Source organism: Poecilia mexicana, unplaced genomic scaffold (genome assembly GCF_051168715.1).
Source record: "Poecilia mexicana isolate PSO_F unplaced genomic scaffold, ASM5116871v1 scaffold_19, whole genome shotgun sequence".
NCBI classification, from domain to species: Eukaryota; Metazoa; Chordata; class Actinopteri; order Cyprinodontiformes; family Poeciliidae; genus Poecilia; species Poecilia mexicana.
The window spans coordinates 24646801-24673889 of NW_028263388.1; the positions used below are offsets into that span (position 1 = coordinate 24646801).

The 27089-nt window shown below is 39.1% G+C and overlaps 1 long non-coding RNA gene across 1 annotated transcript; it reads left to right on the forward strand.

The window, feature by feature from the left end:
- LOC106918753 (uncharacterized) lies at positions 1 to 26388 on the forward strand. The gene is made up of 2 exons (XR_015761520.1): positions 1 to 204; positions 21599 to 26388. It is a non-coding gene; the product is annotated as an uncharacterized LOC106918753 (long non-coding RNA).
- The last annotated feature ends 701 nt before the right edge of the window (positions 26389 to 27089 follow it).

Below are 27089 nucleotides of genomic sequence, written 5' to 3' on the forward strand. Positions count from 1 at the left end.
TTCTTCCAGATTCCAAGCAGAACGGCGACGCAGCCTCGGCCGCCCTGGCTAACGAGGACTGCCCCACCATCGACCAGGTGCTGAGCCCGGACGAGCGGAGCCCCATCGGGCGGGGCCCCACTCGGGAACGCTACCAGCAGGACCGAGCCTGCTTCCTACTCAACACCAGGGAATTCCGCGCCACAGATGGGAATGTGCGGAAAGGTACGTGTCGCACCGGGAGACGGATATGCGAAGTGCACTCCTCGTGTAAACACGAGCACAGAGCAAGGCGCAGTAAACACGTCCCCACAGAGAAACCACGTAGAGCGCTGTGTGTTCAGGAGACGTAGATGAATTATTACACGTGGATGCAGATTCCAGTTCATATGGCTGCAGAAACATTAGCCCTTCTGCTCTGCTGTCTTTGTTTCCACCTCTTCATATTCACGTTGTTTTTATTTCCATCACCGCTTCGTGTCATATTTGATTTATTCCGTCTCATAATGTTGTGTTCTAACATTTTTCCTTTCATTTTGAAGACATTTTTGAACATAGCTCCGGTCATGTCCTCCATCTTTCTATGGCGTCTCCGGATCTTTCCGTCCCAGAACGTGTCACGTCCTCTCAGACTCAAAGTGATCTGTCTTTCTCTGTCTTCTGGACTCAGACAGTTGACCATGCATTAATTTACTTCTCGTCACTTCTGTTTCTCCCTGTCTGTTTCTCTCTCCCTCTCACGTCGCCCTTTTTTCTTTTCTGACTGGCACCTCCCCCGTTTTTACCCCATTTTCATCCTTTTCCCTCCCAAACCCCCCATTAACTCCCCCCCTCTGCTTCCTCCCTTTTCCTTTTCCACCTCACCGTCCCTCCTCTTGTTTTTCCCCCCACCGCCATTCATTTAATACTGCAATCTGACCACTGCCACCGTCACCAACCTGCACCAACAAAACACTCCCTCCAAACTTTCCCCTCCCTCCCTTCTTGTTGGCAACAAACCACTGTAGAGGCAGCAGCCCTGGCTCCCAGCCCAGACTCCCCTCTGACTGAGGATTGGTATAAGATGGAGGGGTCTCTGTTACAGCAGGACCTCAATGCAAACTCCACCTCCTCCTGGATCAAACCGTAGCTCAGAGGTAACACTGAAACCAGTTAAAAAGTCACAAATAACCCAGTTCTGGCTCCCCAGGAAAGTAGCGCCCCCCCCTTTTAACACAAATCATCAAAAATCACAGATACACAAATATTTCCACCCTGTTGTGTCAAAGATGCTGCAGCTGACTTGTCACTCCTCTGTGGCTGAAAGAGTTTGTCCTTAAGGTTGATGCAGAACAGCTGAGCATAACCTTAGCCCGACGTCCCGGTTGCCAAAACCTCCTGTTTGGTTCCGTGACGTCGTCTGCAACCATTTCGATACACAATGTCCAGGGTGTAAAAGAAAATGGGGTTTGCAGCACAAATGACCCCAGATGTTTTGTACCTGTGTGTTTGTTTTGGTGTGAGTGTCTCTAACCTGCATCCTGTCATGAGTGCAGGATCGCTAAGCACATCCAGCTACTCAAGTGAATATAACCCAGTTGTTGTGTCCTGTGTTATTAACTAATCTGTAAGAAGAAAGAGATGAAGCGGGACGGCGGGTCACCTTGTTGTCTGATGTGCCTCTGTGTTGTTGTTGTCTCTCTCTTCAGGTTGTGTCATATCACGCGTGTGTATGTGGGCTTTTCATTCTTACGTGTTTATACACTGTGTCTCTGTCCCCCCGAGTGTCGTGTTTGTGTTGTTGTGTGGCTTTACTTCTTTTTTCCCCTTCTAATGTGTTTATTCGTGGTATTCCCAACCCCACAGACCAGCACCTTGGTAAACAACAGCACTTATTACAGCCTAATGCTGCAAACCGCTGCACAGCAGCTACAGTGGTGTGTATTCATATCTCCGTATCAAAGAATGTGTTTTATGCATGTACAGAACTGTGCAAAAGTTTGAAATCAGCCTTAATTCACACATAATGGTTCATTTTTTTCACAGCTTGTGCAGCACTCAGGTTTCATATCAAATAGTGGTTTTTTTTTTGCTCTAGTTGCCTTTATTTGATAGCTAATTTGGTAATAAGAGAAAGGGGAAGACATGCAGCAAAGGTCGCCAAGGCCGGGAATCGAACCTGCGACAGCTGCGTTGAGGACTAAGGCCTCCATATGTGCTGAACCCATGCGCCACCACAGCACACCCATATCAAATAGTTTTTAATATCAGACAGAGAACTTAAAAGTAAGTAAATTTCAGGTTTTAAAGAAAAAAAAGCCATAAATTTAACTGGTATCTGCATGAGGCATTAGTAGTAACTGTCATCAGCTGCGTTTTCATTACAATCGGTAGAAAAATACCAAACAGAAACCTTATTGCTGCAGCAGCAACAGCATCATGCAGATATAGAAGTAAACTGGTACAAAAAGGAACCGGTTCTGTCTGAAATATATCAGTTAAGCTTTATTTATGTAACTCTTGATCTGCAGAAAATACTTTACATAAGACCCTTTAACCCTTTAACACATGCACTGAAATGGGTGTCATGACTACAGAGCCCTAGAGGACATGGAGGGTTTTTCTTTTGCGTTCTCGTAATAATAACTTTCTGCTACAATATAAGGTTTTTCCATGTATGTTAATATCTCATTTGTGACATACCTGAAGTTTTATATCTTTCTCTTTAGGATTGAAATGCACCACAAACCTTTGTGCAAAATGCAAAAGTAAAGCAGGTCAAACATGAGATTTGCATCCCTTTAAGATATAAACAGAAACTTAAATAAATAAATTGATTTTCAATCAGCTTTTTTTTTTGCACCAAAGAGTTAAAAATATATAAACATGTTTTCACTGAAGCTCTTTAAATGTGTATATATTTGAAATTTGAAATTTCATTTTGTGACTGTATACAAAAATAGACCAAAGTCTATCTGCTTATTGTGAGGGAACGCAAAAGAAAAACTGCCCCCCATGTCCCCAATGGGGCTCTGTAGCAGACACACCAAATGCATGAATAACTCAGTCTGAGGACTCAAGACTTTTGCACAGTAACGTACATGTTTAACATTTTGTTGGACGTTTTTCCCCAACTTAAAAACGTTTATAATGGTGCTGCGAGTCGGTTTCCCAAGGTTCAAGGTCCCTGGGGTCAGTGGAGTCGTCCATGCCAGGGGCGGCATCTCTGGAAACATGGCACGCTGTAAAAGAGCAACGCTGCTGCATTTTTATCAGCGTCTCAAAACGGCAGCATCAAAACAGAAAATGTGCGTTCATAAATCAGCTGCAACACGGCAGAGACGTCTCCCAAAGCGTGTGATGGATCTGAAATGCGACTCCCTGGACGGTGTGACTGTGTTTCAGTGCCTGGTGCAGCGCAGACCGTTATGGAAGTTAAAAAAGGCGTCCAGGCTGCACTCGGCAACTGAAACACTTACTGACCAGACAGACAAAAACGCTGCGACAGGTTTGACTAACAAGTGGCTTCATGCTGTCTAAGGTAAGCAAGCCTTCCAACTGTCCGCGCTTCTAGAGGACGCTAACAACGCTGCCATTGTAAATGGTTCTTCTGTGCAAACTGCAATTTAAGTGACACAAAAATCCCCCTTTAAAGCAAATCAGGAGCGCATTGAGGAAAATAATTACTGGACTCATTAGGACGCCACTTCAAGGCAACCTAAAGACAAATTGCACACTTTAATTTGTACCCTTAGGCTGGGGATCTATAACGGTCCTCGTTCCTTAAACTGCTGAAACTTCCTGTGCACTAAGAGAGGAGACGGCGCTTAGTGCTTTACGGTTAAAATCAAACGGATTTGATCCGATTCCTGCTGACCTCCAAACCCGGAGAACCTTTTGCAGCTCGTTGTGGACGACCACAGATGTGTTTGATTCTGTTTCCTCTGATGAACCAACACAAAACGGTTGATAAATGTAAAGAGAGGAATCAGAGCTGGACACATTCCTGTCCTTCTCAGTCTCAGTCTGACTGGACGGAGAACGACTCTGGACATCAACGTCCAAGTTCTTCCTCTGATTGGATCCTACTCCTGAACTTTGACTAGACCATTCCAGCACATTCATACCTAATAGTCAGCTTGACTACTTGACTTACTTTTCCTATTTATTGTTTCTTTTTGGTAACGTTTTATTTGAAGGGGTGTACATAATACTGACCTGACTCTGTGGTAAACATGAAGGAGTCTTCATGAATGTTTGTTGTCATGAAGGGACATTTGGTAAATTATGACACTTTTAATGAAAGGTTGCCATGTTTAAAGGACTCTTAATGCAACTTTTAATTGAATTTTAGATTAAAAGTATATATTTTTTGCAGAATAATGCAAAATTTACACATTTAATTGACTTTTAGTGCAACTTTTAGTGCAAATAGTGCAAAGTTGATGCTGTTAATGCAACTTTCAGTGTAGATTTGAATGAGAAGTGCCGTTATTTACCAAATGATGGAAGCAGTCAAACATTCATGAAGGCTCCTTCATGACGGCATCATGTCAGTCTTATTCACATCATGTTACCTTCTTTCTGCATATCCACTAATTAACCTGTGAACATGGATTTTATTGAAGTAATGATGACTGAATACTTTCGCACTTTTCACATTTTTATTTCTAAAAGTTAAAAACTTTTATTTTCACTCTTAGCGTTCAGCGCTGCTTTGTGTTGACCGATCAGAGGATTCCTGTTGCTACTTCAGAGTTTGTGGTTGTAACCTAACAAGATGAAAAAGTTACAAAAAAAGAGCATGGATGCTTTTTTTAAAGGAACTGTATGTGGATAAGATTCCCGTTTCTAGAAAATCAAATTTCTGAAAAGTATTTGCGTTGAGTTGAAGCGTTTTGTTTTAAAGAGGGATTGTTCTGCTCCTCCTTCCTGTGTGCATCGTTTGTGTTTTATTTGATCTTCCTGAGCGTAAGACGCCTTCCTTCCTCGGCTTCTGTGTGTTTTCTGTTCTGTCGGCCATGTTGACTTCCTGTGCTCATAGCTGATGCATGGCTCTCAAAGGGCGACAGCCTCTTTGACTCTCCAGACCTTCATCAGGATCTCAGTCCTGTTGGTTTCAACTCTTCAGTTTCTCTTCTTCCCTCACCTTACAAATATGTACAAGTTTTATTTCATTTATTGTTTTTGTGTCTATCATTTTGTTACTAACTTGGTGTGTACAGTGAAATATGTTTTGGTGATTTGGTTTCTAACGTGAATGCTTGTTTTTATTGTGGTGACATTCGGTTCATATTTTGCCGTTTTCTGTGATTGTGATTTATTTTTTTGGATATATTTCAGTTTTGTGCAGCAGTGTCTTGTTGTTGTGGTTTTACTTCCCTTGTGTTCTTCCTGGAAGTCGGAAGGAAAATACTTCCAACATGACGGTGAAATCAGTGACTGGAAAACAAATAATCTTAACTAGACACAATTTTAGGAGCTTTTACCCTCAGAAAGTTGATGCTTGTTCAAAAACAAACTGCAAAAAAGTTCATTTTTTACCATTTCTCTTTAAGTTAAACAAAATCTCACGTTTATTCGAAGGTTTTAGTTTCAGATGCTCAACTAGTGGATCTAAATGATGTGTTTGTTAGCATGTCAGGCTCAGGACCCTCTGTGTGTTCAAAGCGTCTCGTCGTCCTGCATGCTGTCGTCTCACTGTGTCTCTGATCCGTCTCTTCACACACCTGGCAAATATTTTGTCTGAGCCGCATTTAAGAAACAACAAGTCACAATCCATCAACACGATTAATATTCATACGATTAAAGCTGAAATGAGACAACGTGGAGTAACTGAGCAGTCAGTATCTTGCCTACAGTAACAGATATTTTGCTAAACAAAGATTTTCTCTTGTGTTTGTACCTGTTGCTCAGGTAATTATTTCATGTGAGCCGTATCTCAGTAAGCCAACTTCAGACTCTCAGAATATTTCCTAGGGATCCTCATGTTTACTCTGAGGCTGAAAGCTTAAATAATAAAACAGAGCAGCTTTCCTGTTACCTGCTGAAAGTCTCGCTCTCTCAACAAACTTCAGACATTTTTCACACTGTGGGACAAATAGTTTAATCTTAAATTTAAAACACTTCAGTGATGTTGAAAACAGATAACTGAGTCTGCTTCCCTCAGTCACAGCCTCCACACTGAAGAGTGTTGATTAAAGCTCAGTGCTTTCAGAAAAAGATGGGAGTTTTGAGTCAGCAGCCATTTTTTTCAGTGTATTTTTAGTTTTTTCTTCCTTTGACCATCATATATGACTGACTGACAGATTTTATTTAAAAAAGGTGGAGGTGAGTGTTGCAGGGCATTAATATACAGATCTGGAAAAATGAAGAGACCATTTAAAATGATCATTTCCTCTGGTTTTTACTTTTCATAGATATAAGTTTGAGTAAAATGAACATTGTTTTTTATTGCATGAACCAAAAATTTTGTATTCATTTACAGACAATGAGAAATGGTCAAAATAATGAAAACGATGCAGAGCTTTCAGTCCTCAAATAAAGCAAAGAAAACAAAATCCTATTAATTTCTAAACAACAATATGAATGTTTTAACTCAGGAAGAGTTCAGGATCAGTATTTGGTGGAATAACCAGGAGGTTTTCAGTTCAGAGGGCTTTTTGTTTTTCCACGGCTGTAAATGACATGAATACAATCAAAGATTAAAGACTTAGCCAAAGTAGCATCATCTTTGTGTAATTTTTGCACATTACAGGAAACCTGTAATGTTGATTAAAATATTCAACAATTGTATCATGCAAAAGTAGTAAAGTATAAAAATCTTTTTTGTGAACTCCGTCTCTTAAATTTGAGGTATTTTGAAAGTAATTTACCTTTAAATGGACCAGTTTTCATGCCGTACTTCACTTGACTCTACATGAGGATTTTCCTTACTTCTGTCTACTCCAGGTAAAATCCTGATCGATCAGAAATACTCCACACCAAATAAAAAAACTGAAGTATCCCTTTAAGTAGACTTTAGCTTTATTTATAACTCTACAGGCTGCTGTGACCCAGATACTCCTGACAGGAGGTGGAGGGACGCGGCTGCATGTCGTCTCGTTTCTCCGGCAGGCTGTACTGTATGTACTGTATGCGCCGCTCCGGTGATCATCAGGAGAAAACTCAATACATCTAATTATGGGTAACAGGAGATGACGCCACCTTTAACAGCCAATTGACCGCATGTAGGAATGATACTGTAGATGGGCAACCCAGGGATAGAAACTGAGCAGTCAGCAAATCCTGTGGATTCCTGGCAAACATTACAGAGCATGTCTGAAGACAGTCAGGCCTGTCATGGCGTCACATGTTACTGGATGATACATTGTTACAGAAATTATTGCGATAAACGATAATATTGTTGTTTTGAGAACATAATGCAAAAACACATTCTAAGAGGTAGTAAACTTTAACCCTTTCATGTATGAATTATGATCCTTTACGTCAGGATGTTTTTCCCCCAAAGAGTTTTTGACTTTTTTAAGGAATAAAAAAAGTGGGGAAAATTTATATTTTTAGGATTTTTTTCTAGGTGATCAGTTGTAATTTTCTCTTATTTGGAAAATACATCAGTAGTATTGGTCTTACTTTGTCACAATGTTCTGTCCTTTACAGTAGGAGGGGGGACTGGAGTTGCTTTTTCATATGTCGGCCATATTGGATTTAACAAAAATATTCTTGCACTTGCAGCGGATGGCCAGTAGTTGGCAGTGTGCTGTATGAGGCACTAGGGTCCATTTCAGTGGTCTGTGTGCATTTCTAACATAAGAACAGAAGAAAAAGGCTTTAAGATGGCCGTTCGCTGCAGTGATTTATGGTTTGACATGATTACTGTGACAGGTATGTATATACTTATATGTAGTTTACCTAGGCTACAGTAAAATCAAAAAGTCAATTACATGATAAAATAAATTGGACAATTTGTTGTTTCATTTATTTTGGATATTTAAAATATCTTCCAATTCCAGTGTTAAATGTTCATTCATATTTAAAGTTTATTGATCTTTTAGAATGTGCTCTTGCACTATTATTTTCCTTTTACCATTATATTCCTTAAAAATGGTCTCCAAACAATAAGATTATAGTTTATCGTCCAGTGAAATTTGTGATGGTGACAGGCTTCGTTAGGTATTTTGAAGTCATGTTGGTAAACAGGCTGGACACAATATTTGCTCCTCTTCCTCCTCTTCCTCTTCATAACCTGCTCCTCCTGTGATTAACACTCATTCTTCATCCCATCCCCAGGCCGCCACTGCAGTGCAAGTGTAACTAAAGTCTGACTCTAGGTAGGTACCTGCTCCCTCCTTAGGGTAAATGAAGTGTGACTTTGGGCAGGAATTATGTCATCATCGCTGAATGCGGTGAGGGCCAGGCTCCTCGTTTCCCCTGACGGCAGACCGAGGCGGCTCACACACGTCCAGCCTCATTTCATTCTCACACTGCAAAAACGATAAATATTACCAACTTATTCCTGTCTAGTTCCTAATACACTTGAAATAAGACAAAGTAACTTAAACGTTTTTTGTTTTTTTTCCCCCTAGAAAATAGGGGCTTAAGTAAATAATTCTTTATTATTAATGAAAACGTTCTTGTTCCATTGGCAAATAAATTAACTCATAACGGGAAAAACGTTTTGTCATAAGTGAAATAATCTGCCAGTTGAACTAGAACTGGGTTGCTAGGTAGCGGCTGGGGTTGCTAGGTAACGGCTGGGCTTGGCTGGGGTTGCTAGGTAACGGCTGGGCTTGGCTGGGGTTGCTAGGTAATGGCGCCAGTGGAACTAGAAATTTTTCACCAATATTAAGGAATTATTTACCTAAAATCAGCCTCTATATCGAGCTACAGAGCTACTTTTAAGTTAGTTTGTCTTATTTCAAATGTACTCAGATATTTTCTCTATAAACTAAACCAAAAATACTTGGTAAGATTTTGTGTTTTGCAGTGCATGGATTAAAAAAAAACAAATAACTAAAAATCCTGCAGAATTCAAATCATAGACTCCTGAATGATCTCCATCTCTCTTCTTTCTCGATTCATATTTTTAAGCGAAGCCTGAAGGCTGCCAGTTTCCACCGTCTGTTTTTCTTCTGTTTGGGTCGAAATGTTCACGAAGCTCTGACGTGTTTGGATTCGATCCGGTACCGAGTGACCGGACAAACGTCAAACTAAGCACTGAAATCCAAGCTGCCTCAGATTATTAGATTTATGTGACGAAATCTTACAGGTGCTTCTCAGTAAATTAAAATATAATTCAAAATTTAGGGTCATTTAGAATCCTTCTCATTTTAATGTTTCTTCTCTGCTGACTTTTTGTGTAAATTTGCTGTTCAATACTTTATGCTGCCCATCTGGGCTTTTCTCAATGGGATGGTCCTAGTGGAATAATAAAAAATATATATATTAGTGACATATTGCAAGCATGTATTTATGTTCATTAAAGAAAAAACAGCTTACAGCTGACGAAAACCCAAAGTTCTGCATAGAAAACTGCTGACTTGATAAGGAGGAAAAGCCACAAATATTACAGAATAGAAATAAGATTTCTATTCACAGAGTGTTATATTCAAGCACATTGATAAAAAGTTAAGTGGAAGGAAAAAATGTGTCTAAAGAACAACTTCTTTTCAGAAGGTAAATCAAAGTCCCAGCATGCAGCAGAAGCTAATGAAGCCAGACTCTGAGGATCTCCTCCATGTCATGCTGCACTGACCAGTAATCTGAGCAGGAGGATCCCAGACTGAGATCATTTCAACTGGTTAAACTGGTCTTTTGGATTTTCATTGGCTGTGAGCTGCAATCTCTCAAACAAACAGAAATCTCAACCTGTGTGCTCTGAATTCATGTAACGACTCTAATGAGGGAAATCAACATTTCAGTGATATTCTAATTTATTGAGATAAACCTGCAGAGACGTAGAGAGCTGGGTGAGAGGCACAAAGCTCTAAAACCTATAGATGTTGAGTTAACTTCAGTTTTTGACGTCATAAAAAAACCTCGCTAATCTGCAATGGATGGAATAAAAACCAGAAGAAGGAGAACCGAAACCCGGTTCTGTTGCTCAGCAGCAGTTCTGGCAGCGAAGTGAGCGTCTGCTCTCTGTGAAGCTTTCACTGCCGCCGGCCAGCGATGCTCAGATTGCAGCTGCTGCGGTTCGGCTACAAATGGGTGAAAACACTCCTGTCCATTTGCTGAGCTCTGCACTTCTGAACATTTTGACCTGGATGACTGCTTCCAGTGAAACAGGAGGAGTGTTGCACAAACAGACGCCGTTTCCTCAGGTGAAACATTTAGCCGAGTGCAGAAAGCCTCACAGGTCAGCTTCACTGGATTGCAGCGACGACTAAAGGCGACGATGTTTTAGTCTTTAAAACGAGGACAAAATAAATGCAGCATCTGAATACACACTCATCGGCCACTTTATTAGGTACACCTCGATAGTACCGGGTTGGATTCAGAGCTGCTTTAATCCTTCATGGCAGAGATTCAACGAGGTACTGGAGACATTCCTCAGAATCTGGTCCATGTTGACATGATGGCATCATCCAGTTGCTGTACATCCAGGATGTGAATCTCCCGTTCCTCCACATCCCAAAGGTTCTCCGATTGAGATCTGGTGACTGTGGAGTTCAGTGAACTCACTGTTCAACAAACCAGTCTGAGATGATTTATGACATGGTGCATTATCCTGCTGGAAGGAGCCATCAGAGGATGGTCCACTGTGGTCATAAAGGGATGGACATGGTCAGCAGCAACACTCAGGTCGACATGATGCTCAGTTGGTACTAATGGGTCCAAGTGCCAGGAAAATATCCCCACACCACCAGCAGCCTGAGCCGTCGATACCAGGCAGGATGGATCCAGGCTTCATGTCGTCGATGCCAAATTCTGACCCATCATCCAACCAGATCAGGCAACGTTTCTCCATCTTCTGTTGTCCGTTTTGCTGAGCCTGTGTGAGTCGCTGCCTCAGTTTCCTGTTGTTAGCTGACAGGAGCGGCGGCGGTGTGGTCGTCTGCTGCTGTAGCCCAGCCGCCTCCAGGCTCAACATGTTGAGTCTTCAGAGATGCTCTGCTGCAGGGCTCGGTTGTAACCAATGGTTATTTCAGTTACTGTTCTATCAGCTCCATCCAGTCTGGCCGTTCACCTCTGACCTCCGCGTTCGCGCCTGCAGATCTGTGGCTCACTGAATGTTTTCTCTTTTCGGACCATCCCAGTAGATCAGCAGTTTCTGAAATACTCAGACCAGCCCAACCTTTCTGACGCTCGGTTTGACCTGCAGCGGATCGTCTCGCCCAGGTTTACCTGCCTAAAGGCGTCAAGTTGCTGCCATGTGATTGGCTGATTCCACATTTGCATTAATGAGCAGTTGGACAGGTGTACCTAATAAAGTGGCCAGTGTTTTTACATAAACGTTTTAGCAGTTTTTCATACTATGAGTGTTTTTCTTCCTCTCCTTTCTCCTCCTCATTCTACTCAGCATGTTGCATGCTCGCTGTTGTTTCTAAAAATAATTATCTGGACACAAAGCATCCGTTCATCTGTCTGTTCTCATTCAGACCTGCTTTCATAAAGTCAGATTAACAGCCTGAGCCAAGAAAATTCAGTGTCTTTGTGCTGCATTTGTAGGAATTAACTTATAACTTAATAAATAGTGTATGATAAGAAATAAACTAACAAAAATAGAATCAAAATACAAACACTGAAGGAAACTGACAGAACCGATTTAAAGCAAACATAAAAATAACACTGCAAAAACACAAAATCTTACCAAGTATTTTTAGTCTGGTTTCTAGTGCAAATATTTTATAACACATGAAATAAAACAAAACTAACAAGTGTCTTTTCTGCAAGACACAGGAGCTTGTTTTAAGTAAATAATTTCTTAATATTGGTGAAAAAGTTCTTGTACCGCTGGCAGATTAACTAGGAAATGTATTAATTTAATTAAAAACAAAACAATTATGTACAATAGAAAAATATAAGTAAAAAGAAAAAAGAAAAAAAAATCTTATATCTTCCCCTTTTATTCCAAAAATATATCTAAACAACAGAGATTTACAAAATCACTTATAGTTATTTCACTTACGACATGGGAAAACTGACTCATTAGTTCATTTATCTGCCAATGGAAATAGAAGGAATTATTTACTTTTAAATTAGTTTTATCTTAGTTTTGTCTTAATTCAGGTTCACTGAGATATTTGCAACAGAAACTAGACAAAAACACTTTGTAAGATTTTGTGTTTTCGCAGTGAAACAAAAAGATTTTATGCAGATCAACTTATAATCCAGTTCAGTTTAGATTCCGATCGGTTCAGTGAAACGTTTTTGTTTCTGTGATCCAGACATTTTCATGCCACCACTGATCGGCGTTTATAATCTCAAATTAGACGATTTCTGGTTGGGATTTAAATACTTTATTAAACTCAGTCCAAGAAGATTATATGGCGAAATGGCTTTCCATACTCCCACTGCTTCACCAAAAACATTTTGCACATTTTCGTACAAACGTATTTCTGCAAACAGGATGCTGAATTATCTACATGAAGAATTAAATAACACAAATGAATATAACATGTTAATAATTGAATAAAGAGTCGTAACTGTTCAGGTTAACAGCTGATCGTTTGATCCCAGCCGTTGCACCGCAGATTTAAGCAACACAGAATATTTCCCAGGAATCATTTCAGTGACGTAAAAACCTCCAGAGCTCAGTAAAAATGCATCATACATATTTTACTACTCAGGCCTACAAAAAAAATAAAAATAAAATAAAGACGTGTTGTCCAAAGTGGTGGAGCTTAATTCAGGTTCATTTTATTTTTACTTGTTTGCTTCTGGACAGGAAGACACACAGGGCGTCATCTGCTGCGTGCTCCTTGTTGTCCGTCTGGCCATGTGATGGTTGGAGGTTTATTTAATGCCACTGGAAATCATTAAATCTCTTAATTTAGCAGTAAAGCTCCAGCCATTATATGTGTGTGAGCTGTTCATTGGTAGATTTCTACCAATGGTGTTTTTTCACTTCCTCTGATGCAACAACACGCCGTCAGCACGGCCCTTTGTTCTCTGTGGCGCCGCCCTGCAGGGAAAACTCAGCATCTGCATGCTGTGGCTCACACCCACATACAGCGGGAAAGGACACTGAGGACGCTGCATAAGTCTTAAACTCACCAACAAGTCGCTTGCGCAGCTGGATTTAGTTTTCGTGTCATTTCCCACTGTAGCCAAAGTACGAAGAGATCTGGTTACAGGAAACGGTCACGGCAGGAAACGGTCACAGCAGGAAACGCTTTTTTTCTTCTTTTTTTTTTACGTTGGCCATCTGAAGTTTGCATGAATGAAAAGCAAACGCAACGGGTCCACGGTCAGATTGGCAGCGGCGCTCAGTGGGACACGACTGACGAGACACAAAGTCATTTTAAACGTGAAAATGTTGTGATTTTTTCCACCTTTTATGTGACGTTTATTCTGCACAGTTCAAATGAAAACTTGTTAATGAAAATTTAAAAATGGTGCAGTGACCTGTTTATCTAATTATCCTGATGCAAACCTTATTTTGTTACAAAGCATAAAATAACCAACCAAAATGGAGGAGCAGTGCTGCAGGACAGAAATCTTTTTTTTCTTTTGCAGTGAAAGCATCCAGGTAAAACCTCCACACAGCTGCTGGGATCCAGCGACAAAATGTAACTTTTGTGATAATGCCATTAATGGGTTTTACATTGCTTTTTAAATAAGTTAACATTTTTAGTCAAAAGCAAACATTTTTAGAGTCTTTATATTGTTTTATTATCATTTGAATTTTGTCTGACTACCAGAAAACTAAATAATTTTATAAATCCACCTGCCAGGTGTGTAACTGTAAGTTTAGGACAGAAACACGGTGGTGGCAGCATCATTCCTATAAATATTAATAACTTTCTGATCCGTTCCACAAACCAATCAGCTGTGATGTGAAAGCTTGAAGAATGAAGATGAAGGCCGATTTAAAAAGAAAAAAGAACAGAAAAGATGGCGATGAAGGAAATAAAACTTAAGTTGAAAGAAAACACTAGAAGGTCTGTGGGATCGCCACCAGAGGAACAGATTTGTAGAACTTTTTCAGATTTTTTCAAATCATTTTCCACCTACAAAATTATATTTTACTTCCTAAGAGAATTTTTTAATATTAATCTGAAACATTACAGGATAAATGTCACATCAGAGGAGGAAAATGTTTTATAAAGCATTTATTATATTTAAAAACTGACTTTTCACACTGTTGAGGTCGACAGATCTGCTCCAGAAAAGCTTCATGTGGTCAACTCCTTCTCTACATGGATGATTTGCTCTTCTATATTTGTGTTCAACTGTTTCCTTCAGGCTGAATCCGCCTAAAACACCTGAAGAAGAAACAGTTTGGGTGATTTACGCAGTGGGCCTACAATTGGTGTTAAGTCTCTAAAAATCTGTACATTTTGTGCTTTGTGTTTTTGAAAAGAAAAAGAAAAAATTACATGTCATAACTCGCATTTTCTTGTTTTGTCTTGTCTGTCCTGTCTCTGTCTGTCTGTGTGTCCTTTCTGTTTTTTTCTTGTTTTCTTTTTAAACATTTCTACTTATTTCTGCTTTTCATTATGTGCTTCTTCTCTTTTGACTTTATAAACTACATGCTCATGTTTCCAATCTGTGCCAACCAAACTACAATCATCTTTACGCACACGTTTCATCTATGATTTTCTTTTGCACGCGTCCAAACTGAATCGTTTTTGGGTCATAAAGCCACCGGCCAGGAGAAATCCCGTAGTCTCAATAACATATCTGGAGTGGCGGGTTCGTCTCTGCGCCTCGCTCCCATCACTAGTCCCCCGTTTGAGAACTATGAGACGCCGGGGCAACTGCGCCGCTGCCGCTCCCCCATCCCCTCCATTTTGTAGCGGATCCTCGCGATTGGACGGCAGAGAAACGCGGTGGATTCGTTACGGATCATGCTGAAACTTCCCTTTGCATTATAATATATTGTGCAAACAAAAATAGCAATAACGTTAAATGAACTTGAACGTAGAGTGACTTCTGTTTGTGATGCATGCATCGGCCATGCAGATGGGTTAAAGTACAAAATGTAGCTTTACAGGAAGTTATTGTAAACTATTAGATGATTCGTTAAAATATTGAGATTGGTTTAAAAAATAGCCTCACAGGTTCAAGAAAAAACAAAAACAAACACGCTGATATTTTAGAAGTTAAATTTGTAGATAGACATCCATTTTGTGTTGTGGACCAAACAAAACTAAGCTAGCATCTCCAGAAAACGTTCATTTAGCCAAAGAAAAAAGTCTTTGTTTGTAGATTACTTTGATGTTAGCAGTTTTCTGCATTCGTCGTTTGTGACTAATGATGTAAGAGGATAGTAGAAATCATCACGGTTAGCTCTTTGTTTCACTGTTAGCATCCTGTCATCATAGGGCACATAAGTGGAAAGTTTAAACAGCGACTTAAAGCAATGTGTAGCTAAAAAAAGAGATGCCATGGTGAAAATTAAGATTATAAACCGGCTTCATCTTAATACACCGGGAACAGAATCCTGCATATGCAAATATTACCCTGGATTCAGCCGGAAAAGGTCCATTCTGTCATTTTACTGACGTATAAAATGAAGATTTGTGCAAAACGAGTTCATCAGGAAAACATTCTTACCAATTACAGAAAACCAGGATAATGTAGATTTTGTTTCCAGATAGCAGTGGCTAATCAGGCCGAGCTAACGCTGCGTTCACACGTGGCTAATCGGGCCGAGCTAACGCTGCGTTCACACGTGGCTAATCAGGCCGAGCTAACGCTGCGTTCACACCCAACACGTTTAAAGTGTCAAAACGTTTCTTGTTGGACGGTTTGCACAAGTGCAAACATTCATGCTGCGTTCACACTGAGCGCGGTTTGAGCATCAGGCCCTTCAAGTTCACATTCAAAGTCAAAATCGCTCTAGACGCTCGTTGGAACAAGTCGTTGTTTTCTCTTTATGGTAAATGAAACTGAGTGGTATCGAAATGTGGCATAGTAAAAGTTTCTGCAGTCGTAACAGAGGCTCAGATGTCTCTGCTCAACATTAATGTTCAGTTTCTATTGAACAAACAGCGATAACAGCTGATAACGGCCCGACGCGTTGGAGCCTCTCGCCTTTTTCCTTCTCCTGGTTACTTTGAACAATGAAGGATGAAATTCTGAGAGTATCGAGGTTTTATTTCCTTAAATCAACTGAATGTAGTTGTTGGGCGCGTGTTTAAATTTACCAGATAATTCAAAGGTATTGAGAGTTTGGAGAGTTTCACAGCTGGGTGTTGATTTCGTCTCGCCCGAGTCCAGTTCGATGACCTTCTGACCCGCGGCGTGTCTCCTGGCAGGACACCCCCTACTGGCCACTACGTCACACAGCAGAGTCTCTCTGATTGGTTGATTGGTTGACGCTCTAAGCTCAGATTGTCCAACTCCAAACGCTCAGCGCTGGATGCGCCGCGGCTCCACAGAGACTTTGAATGTAAACGCGTTTGGGGTGAACATAGCAGCAGCATGGCTGTTAGCTAGAGCTACACTTGTTTTGACAACAGCAGCTACAGCAGAGCCCCAGGATGCTGCCACAAATACTTCAGACCGTCTCTAAGGATCCACTTCATTTCCTGTTTTAACAGATCAAACACCAAATATACCTTAAAATGCATTAATATAACGTAATATCTTCCATTTCTCTGCTCTTGGGTGCAGCCAGTCAGCTGCAAGTTTCCCAAGCTGCATTTTATTTAGAATATTTTGGATATGCTCATAAAGAAAAAGAAAATTAAATCAGCAAATTAAGGATTTTTCTCAAATAATTTGGAGTTATGATCCACAGAAAAATCAGCAGCAGGTCCCTGCAGCCACGTTTTCACAACTTTATTTACTTAATGACAGGAAATGACTGAACGGACCTTTGGGGGGGAAAAAATCATTTTCTGGTAAGTGATATAAACAAAATATTGAATATTTCCTCGTTTATTTAAAAAAATAAATAAACTTAATGCAATGTATTTAAAAAGCTCCTAACAAACTAATTTTTAGAAAGTCAAATTTGAACGACTTTAACTACGAAGTTTAAATAAAAACAAGCACTTTACTAACAGTCGGTGTCGATTACTAACCGTTAACGTTTGCATGTCGGCGTAAGGAATGAAATGTGTGGAAACGAGCCGCGCCATCGAACACGCTTCGCGTAGCGTCTGTTTCACACCATGATTGTTCGTTTCTTTACTCAGGTTCTCTTTTGCTTTAAATGTTTTTCTAAAATTATCAAATCATCTTTTTTTTCCTCATTTTACTGAAAATAATCAACACATTTTGCTTTTAAAACCAAGATAAACATCTTTCTGTGTATATTTTTCATGTTTGTACATTCTGTGTTGAGCAACAGATCAGCAAAAAAAGTGGAAAAAAAAAAGTCACATTCACATATGCAATAAATGTGCAATATTTCTGTCATGCTGGAAAAAACATGTAAATATGCAGATATATTTTTACCCTAAAAACTTGTTCGCATGTTTCAGCTCCTCTGGATGTAAGTAGACGTGTTCAGATCTGATGTTGTGTAGCCGTCTGAAATGGTTTTAGGTTGGAAAAAGTTTATATTTTCCTTTTTTTTCTGCTGCATTTCACTGTAAACGTCCACACTGCTGCTGTAAGAAGAACAAACTAAAATCAGATCTGATTTAGGTTCACGTGTGTAAAACTCGTCTGCTTGTTTCGGTGTTGCTGTTCTGTTACAATCCTGGCACCAGGTTTTAAATCCATGTGCTTCCAAAGAACTGAAACTAAGTGAGTCTCATGTGAACAGATGGATGTTTGTTTTAATCGCCAGTTGACTGGAAGTGAGTTGTGATGTGAACAGAAACGGATTATTTAGAACATTTTTCACACATAGATTTAACATTTTCATGTAAAAAAAAAAAGGTTTCAGTATTGTAATGTTTTCTGAACACTTGTCATTCAGCATGCTGAGCAGATTTTCAGATTTGTTGTGTACAGTATGAACCTAAACTCTGGTTTTAGCGTGCAGTGAGGAGGAACGCTCCAGGACCAAACTGAGATTCGGCTCAAAACATTTGTTAGGATCATTTCTCTCTTTTTCTGCTGCTTTTCTTTGCTTGGCTCCTCATTAACGCTTTTAGCCTCATTTACATCTTGTCTAATCATAAAGGGAGGCTATTATATTCTGTGGATTATACTTTATCGTTTACAGAAAAATAAGAAGGAATATTTTTGTGGACTGATGCAACTGAAGGGATCAAATAATGTCTTTATTTTGCACAGTTTTCCTCATATAAATGCTGTATTTGTGTTTTAGTCACAGTTATCTTCTGTTAAATCATATTTGACCTAAAGTTGAATCAAACAGAAACAGGCCTTCCTGTGCCTCCAGGAAGTACCTTAGACCCTGATGTCAATTTAGATGCAAAATGCGGCTAGATTTAACTAGCTGAACCTTTGAAGAAGCACTTATTACAGAAAATGTACATGTGAATGCATTAAAGTTATTTGAATTTAGTCGTACTGATTATGTTTAAAATTTTCATATGCAGCTCTGGAAAAATTAAGAGACGACTCGAAATGATCAGTTTCTCTGATTTTACTTTTTATAGGTTTATATTTGAGTAAAACGAACTTTGATCTTTTATTCTATGAACTACTGACAACATGTCTGCAAAATTCAAAGTAAAAAGTTAGTTTTTATCTGCAGGAAATGAGAAATGGTGAAAATAATGAAAAAGCTGCAGAGCTTTCAGACCTGAAATAATGCAGAGAAAACAATTTAATATTCATCTAGAAACAACAATATTAATGTTTTAGCCCAGAAATCAGTATTTGGTGGAAAAACTTGGAGGTTTTCAATGAGCTTCAGTGCATTTTTTCCCACAGCTGTTTATTATTTTTACCAGATGTTATTGTCAACAAAAACAGTCTGAATATCTGCAGACAGAATTGGAATAAATGTAATGCAGATTATTGAATAGTTTCATGCAAAACTACTTTAAGTCTTTGAAAATGTAAACTATTTTTGTGATAAAAATTCATGCATAACTTTTCAGTGGAACAAAAAAATATACTTTTTTTCATGCATATTTATTCCCCCCTTTTTTTTACTTTACCCCTAAATAAAATCCAGTAAAAACCTCAACAAGTAAACAGGATCAGTCTGTGTATAAATAATATAACTAACATTTATTTTATTTCAGTTAAACTCTGCAGTGACAGAAATACCACATTTTGTACAAAAGTGTAATGTTGGGAACTCTAAACTAAAATAACTATTAGTTACAACACAGGAGAATATTTTGATCAGGTGATTTCATCAGTTAGATTAGATTAATGCCTTTAAGGATTTTTAAAATGTACAAACTCAAAGATCCATGTATAAAAGCCATATAAATAATCTGCAATAGATTACTAATTATTGTCATAAACATATCAGATCACATAACTTGTTCCCATTGAATTTTGAATATTCTTTTAGTTCACGTGTCAAACTGAAGGCGCGGGGGCCAAATCTGGCCCGCCGTAGCTTTTTCTGTGGCCCTCTAGACTCCAGATTACATCAAAAGTCTCCAGTTTTTCACAAATCCTGAAAATTCACACAAAATCAACAGATTCCCAATTTTTTCTGATTTTACTGGAAATTTTTCTCAAAATTCATCAAAAACTTTGGATTTAATTGACTGCTACCTCAGCTTTACTTGATGTCAATACGGCGAGTATAAAAATTCACATTTAACATCACACATCAGCGCAATTATAAAAATTCCTTACAAATATTTCTAAATTAGCAAAACAAAATCTGTGATTTTGATTCCAAAAAGCCACAAAAAACAAAACCCTGATCAGTGATAGCTTAATTATAAGAAACACTGATTGGATGCTGAAACAAACAGCTATTTATTAATATCAATCCCAGAATGTATTGATAAAATGGGCTTTATCAATACATTCTGGCACCACCGGCCCTTTAAGAACAGTCAGATTTTTGATTTGGCTCAAAGTGAAACTGAATTTGATGCTCCTGTTCTAGTTGCAATTTGGATTTATTAAAAAAATCAAATTTACTACTTTCAAAAAGTTGATGAAGAAGAAAACCAATCACCAGCTGGTATTATTTTGCCATGATGGCGTCTGTATGGAACAATGGCAGCTGTTTGGACGACATTTTAATGGCCTTGGTGCTGAAAGTGAGTGATGTAAATAAAGTTCCTTCTGTGATTCTAAAACAACATAAATAAACAAGTTTCCAAAAATTCACGCCTTCATTATGTCAATTTTCCAATGATAAAAAATGGTGAAAATAAGACATTTTATTGCATATAATAAAATAATAGATTCATAGATAATGTAACTAGATCTAGAACGCTGTTTTAAGAAGTGACATTACAATCAGTTTTAAATCAAAACACAAAATGAATATATATGTAATGTAAAATCTATATAAAAGTATAATTATATAGCTTTATAGAACTTAAAAATATTTTTTCTCTGGAGAGCTCATTGTTTTAGTGTATTCATTACAGATAAAAACATCACAAACTCAATAATTTCACTGGATTTGCTGTAAAACTTTTGTTTCATTTGACTGCTGCTTTGTTGTTAAACATGTTTACAGTTAATTTTTCATTAAAATTCTGTTTTAAACCATTTACGATTGGTATTTTTAATGCAAAAGTTGGGCTTGATTGTAATGTGATTATTGAAAACATGATGTTTTTCCAACCTGTTTATTATTTTACTGGCCTGCTGGAGGTTTAATGAACTCTGGTGACGTCTCTCCACTCCACGCCTCGTCCTGTGGAAAAATGAAGAGCACACAGAAGAAGTTAAAAAGCAGCTGCAGCAACGGATGATGTCTGGGTTTAATGAAACAACATTAATTTTCCTTGATTTCATCAAGGAAAATCCTTCAGAAATGTTTTATTTTATCATTTTGTGTCTCAGCATTACCGTTTGCACCAGTTCCTATCTGTAAATTAGATGTTTATCACCAATTAAAGGCACAATTTAGAGCCTGAAGAAGTCAAACTCACCATAAATGCTAAGGTACAAAATGACTGGGGCTAAATTTACTGTTGTATTTTACTAAATGTTTACTTTTTCTTTGAAAAGTGAAACCATTTCTGGATGTTTCTGAACAACAGTTTTGCAAACACATGCAGGTCAAGCAGCACCAAATCACATGCTGAGCTCTCGAATGCTGTTCAGTCTGGGAAAAGTCAGTTTTCCATGTTTTTGTAATGTTTCCATTTCATGATTTTGCTGTTTAAGACGAACCAACCATTCCAGCAATTTAAGTGTTTGTTGTGTGTTGTTGAAGCATTTTATTTCAATTTGTTCACTTCATTCTGACACAGTTAAACTGCAGTTGACAGGTAATGGTAACTCCTGATTACTTTACATTTGTTCATAATGTCAGAACCTAATTAGTCATTTTTTTATTTGTATTTGAGAAACCTCAGCTAACCAAATATGAAGTGTGACTGAACATGATTATTTGAAGGCTAGCGGCGGTGAACGCGACACTAACGGCTTTCTGTTTCTCTCTTTGCAGTGTTAAGTTTCTAGCATTCGCCTTCTCTGTTATGAGGAGTCAGTAACTGGTAAACAAATTGCGGCGGGAGCCACATAAGCAACAGGCTTGTCACGGACGGACAGTTGAAAGGAGATCTTTGAGGTGACGAGAGAGACCAGAGGGTAATCATGAAATAAAAAAAATATATAAATATGTATCACACGGTCTGCTCCTCACATTGTTACCAAAGCAGCCTCTTGGATCGCCAACCACACCTTTTTGACAACAGTTCACCTGAACCCCCTCCCACCCGCCCAGTTCTTCTTCCTGTGCCCCCTTCCCTTGTCCCTCAAGCGGACTGAGCATTGCACTGACACACTTTTGGAGAAAACAGGACTCCTGATGACACATTCCAGACGACATCTCTCTGACAGTGTTATGAACGCCATCCTGCTTATTGACCAAATCGGCGCCGCCTGCAGTGCTGAACCACTGAGCAAGTTTCCCGGTCAAGCACTCGTCTTTCACCTGGACTCAAACGAACAATGTAGCATCTCTGCTAACACACTGTAGCATCTGTTGGTTGGGAAATACCGTGACTTAAAAACCAATCCATCCACAGTTCAATGAGAGAGAAAATTATGCATTCAAGGGATCTTCTAGATGTCACTCCTGTATTCCTTTCCAGTGAAGAAGAAGAAAGTAATTGAGGGAGCACATGAGAGACAAAGGATTGGTCTTATTCAATACAATTAGTTTAAAAAAGAGAGAGATGCACAAATATAAAAATGCACAGTCTTTAACGGCACCTCCTGATAGCCCCTTGTTAAAGTTTAGCACTTGTATAGTCTTCCATTTACTTCTATTAGACTGAAGTACTGCCCTGCTCATCAAACAGCACTAACTCTGAAGCAGAACAATCGAAGCACATGTAGCATTATCTTAAACCAGTCATTTTATACTCGCCCTAAACAGTCTCCATCACTAAATAGTGGAAAAAGACTTATCTTTATCTCTCATGTACTGATGTGGGCTTGCACGAAAATCTATGTTGGGTACCAAAGGTCCTTTAGCATGCACTTGCTGAATGACCCTCTGTAATGTATAGTAGATTAGTAGAGATCTTAAATATAGGGTGAGGCTTCTACTCCCTCTCATGCTAACCATTGTCTCTTAGTCCTTTGACTGCCAGTAGCTTCCCGTGCCTCACTGCACACGTAGGAAACGTCCCCGTGTCTGGGCGACGGAGACTTGATTAGTAAACAGACTGACTCACGGAGTCAAACCCTGTTGGAATATCGGCCTATCCTGCCTAAATTACAAAAAAAATGCAAACAGTTCTGCATTATTTTGAACGGGACCAATCTGGTGAATATTTCCCAAACACTGCCGATTAGGCGCCAAGACTCCTCTGATGCATACTGCCCTGCCTCTCTTGTCCCTCTTGCTGCCAACAAGTGCTTCACTGGCAACACAATGTCACGATGAAGTTCAGGGGGGAAAGAGGGAGTCCTTCTAGGCCCAAAGGATATATTCAGAGAAACGAACCAAGAGTAAGAGCAAGCGTGGAAGTGTACAAAGAGAACAAATCTATATTTTGATAAACAAATCTACGATGCTCCATGTCTTTGGAGATGGGGTCCTGTCCGGGAAGAGTCCGGGAAAAAAAGGTCTCATACAAGAGAAGAAAAATAGTCGGTGGAAAGGATGCAGGAAAAGAAGTATTCCTTCATGCTGGGGAGTGCAACATAATTTAACCCACAGGTGTTGGGGATGAAAAAAGGTCTCTAGAAAGACCTTTAGCAATGACTGACTCTTGCCCATTCAGACATGGAAAAGAAAAAGGATGGACAATAAGAATAATGGGGAAAAAATGCATTTTTGTAACTTTGTTTACCAGCATGACTACTTTGCATGACTGTCTTTTCTGCAAGCCCTTAGTTGAAGACAAGGGTGCTAGAGATACAAAAAAGTATATATAAAATAAATTTAAAAAATGTTATATGCAATTAATGTTTTAAAAAAGATTATAATTAAAGAGAAGAGCTATATTTTCTTTTGAGAAGTAAAAAAAAATGTGAATATTGAAACATGTATGTTTGCAAAGTACACCCTGAACTATGTTTTGTTTGATGAAATCTCTCTGCTACTACTGCCCTACACTCTTCATTCCAGTGTTGATGGCCTCTGCCATGGTTTTTATTTTGTAACGCATTGAGCAGCACACTTTCTAAACATTCAATTGACCAACTTTGCCCGTAGCATCTGAGCAAAGTCCTGTAGTTGTTGTCAGTCACAAAGTCCATGTTTCCTCCTTGACTTGTTTGCACATCTTCCGTAGCAAAAGCAGCACCGGTACTGAAACAGCAGCTCTCCATGTTCTGAAAGCTTGATTAGTACTCATAGTTTGCTAGTTTTCTTTGGCAATAAGGCAAGAGTTGTCACGACTGTAGCTGATAAAAACCGAGTCCTTTGAGTTATCTTCAAAGCTTCGGTGTTGAAGGGATTCCTAAGAGTCTTGGATGCCTCGTTCGCAGAGATAGCAGTCTCACCCTCTGCAGGAGAACAGGAAGACCAATAAGATAATAAAAGATGCAATATGGCGAGGAGTTGGGAGAGATTTTTAAGTTTGCATGGAATAAACTGCCATTCCAGATTCAGAGCGTGGGCTTTAGGGACTCAGGTGTGCTGATAGTGTGTGTGGATGTAGGTGTTTTGCTATTTTCTTTTAACATAATAAATTCTAATATATAGAAAAATAATAATGTGAACACCTCACAGTGATGTGTTAAAAAATTAAAAATCAAAAAAACAATACAAAAAAAAAAAGCATGCATTATGACTTGATAATCTCTCGAGGGGGAACAGAGTCTTGCCATTTCCCTCCAGCCTTCTGTCATTGTTCCCGTCATGATTCCAGTCCGGATAACTTTATAAACACTGTGCCGTGTTGTAGAGCAGCAAAGTCTTCCTTGGAGAGGCAACTGAGAACTACTCACACTCACAGTGTCGGCATGAGTGTGTAGAGGTAGCTTGTCTTCATTTTTTTTAAAAGGTCAGGTCTTAGCATCTGTCATGACCACACGGTCGAGTTCTTGTCATCCCGCTGGCTAGTTCATCGTATCACAACGCAGTCATGCAAGCACCAATCAAAGAGACCCAGAGCTTCCAAAATGATGTCAGAAAGTGATAAAGGGTAAGAAGTGGTCCACCTGGGGGAGACTGATGGTGAAAATGAAACAGTGACAGGTTGAAGGAAGACAAAGGTAACCTGAGTGTAGATGGGTCTTCAAGAACTTCTTCTTTGGTTTGGTTTTCCCAGTGAGTTTCAGGCCCCGCTGGTCCGGGGTTTAGCTCAGGCAGCTGAACGGTCCCCCGCCCATTCCTCGTTCATTTCAGCGTGATGTAGACGACAGAGAGCGTTCAACAGTTCTGTTGAGTCTGCGCAGGTTTAACAGGGTCTACAACTTTCTCTATGTGCAAAAATCTTACTAACACATAGTTTTCATTCGGGAAAGTTCTCAGAGCTTGGATGGCCACAGTGATTTTTCAGAGGTGGCGTGCACACCGGCAAAAACAAAAAAAAAAAACTTTGTGATTCACCCAATTGTTTGTAAGTTGTAATTTTTATTTTTTATGGCCAGGCAGTTTTTATTTTCATGCCACTGTTTTTCATTGTTAAGTTTTCCGTATCTTTGTTCTCCACGTTGCAGCTGTCTGCCAGCGGCAGGCTGAAAAGATGTCTTTTTTTCCCTAATGCATAATACTGCCATTTGATTTAGATTTGGTTAACAGGATGAGTTACAATGTTGGTTGTGCCAAGTCTGTTTTATTTTTAAAGGTTTTCTATGTGTTGGAAAATGTAAAAGAAAAAAGCAGTCACCTCATACAACCAAAAGGACAGAAATGCTTTGTGTCGGCGTGTTACTCTGATTTGTCCTGAAGGCGCCACGCGGTCTTTGGACAAAAACCTCCTCAGCAGCATCCTGTTTGGTTTTACTCACATGTTTGTTCATTTTTAAAATGTTTTCATTGTGTCTCTTTCTGTTTGAGGACACTGTATGCAATCCACACCATGAATGCCACTGATCGACACTTACTGTAAGCTCCCCGTGACACAGATGTGCCGTCATCAGTTTAGACGTTTTCAGCCACCTATTTAGTGGCTTTATGGCTTTCCATAGAGTTACATAGCAATCACATATATCTTAAAAAAAAAAGTATTTTACAAATTGAAAATATTACAGTTGTTTCAGAGCAAATTATATCATACTATATAAAGTTTTCTAATATATGAAATGTTATTTTAATTAGAAAATCTAACAAGTCTAACCTCTTTATAAACATCTGATTTACTGCATTCACATAAGCATCCCAAAGATTCATTTTACATGCTATTATTGTGTAAAACAGACTTAGGTACTGGTCCATTGTACTGTGGTCTTAAATGGAGCCTGAATGGGGAGAAGAGGTGGTCACTGCAGCGTCAGGTTGTGACTTATGCCGGATTTCATTTTTGAAATGTTGGAACACGAAGAACAACTCATCAAGAACTGTATAAAGTATATTTCAATGGAATGTTCATGATCTATCTTTTTATATTTTGAAGAGAAAAAAAAATAGAAACATATCAATAAAGCGTCATAATTGAACATATTTCTACTATTGAGACTTAAAATGTATGAATGTCAATGCGATCTAATGTGAAACAACCTGCACTGCAGCTTGAATGAATAACTGAACAACAGTCATGAGATGCTTTTTCAGAGACATTGAAATTGCTTAAAAATCACTGAGATCAACCTAAAATAAATGGAAGAGTAATCTCAGCTGTGTGTCGGTTTGTTTAAGTTGAGTAACTGAAAGCAAAAGAAGCCCTCATGCGTTGTGACCGAGTAGGATATGAAGTGGTGAAGTGACTGTCACAGTTAGCTGTGTTCATCAATCTGACAGCAGCAGGGAGGCCACTAAGCACTGACTGATGTAATCAGAGCTGAAATGAGGAGGCGAAGAAAATCCAAAGTCTTTCAAGGCAACAGTGACATGTTAGATGTGACTGAAAGTTTGAGGACGTTTCCAGGAGCTTGCTAAATATCAACATGGAGGTTGATATTTAGGGGGGATTTTTCTGCCATAATTTGAGAGCACACATTTAAGTTTGAAAGCAGGGCTTCATGTCTTTCTCTTCAAAACATGTCTGCTCTTTCAAATATTCACTGTGCTTTCTCAAATCTCCACTCGCTTGCCAAACATTTTCTGCTAGCGCTTGGAACAAAAACCTACTGTCGCCTAGCAACCTCTCAGCCAATCGAATGAAAGCGTTATACTGGGTGCGTTTGTTTCCTTCTAGTGGGTGTGCCTGTGTGGCTACTGTCGATTCTATCTATCTATCTATCTATGATGGACAGGTTCATAGATAAATACATTTTCTGTTAATGGTTGTCTATATATCATTACATATAACCACTGACAGAAAACATATATCTATAAACCTATCCATCATAGAGAGACAGACAGGTAGCATGTTGTG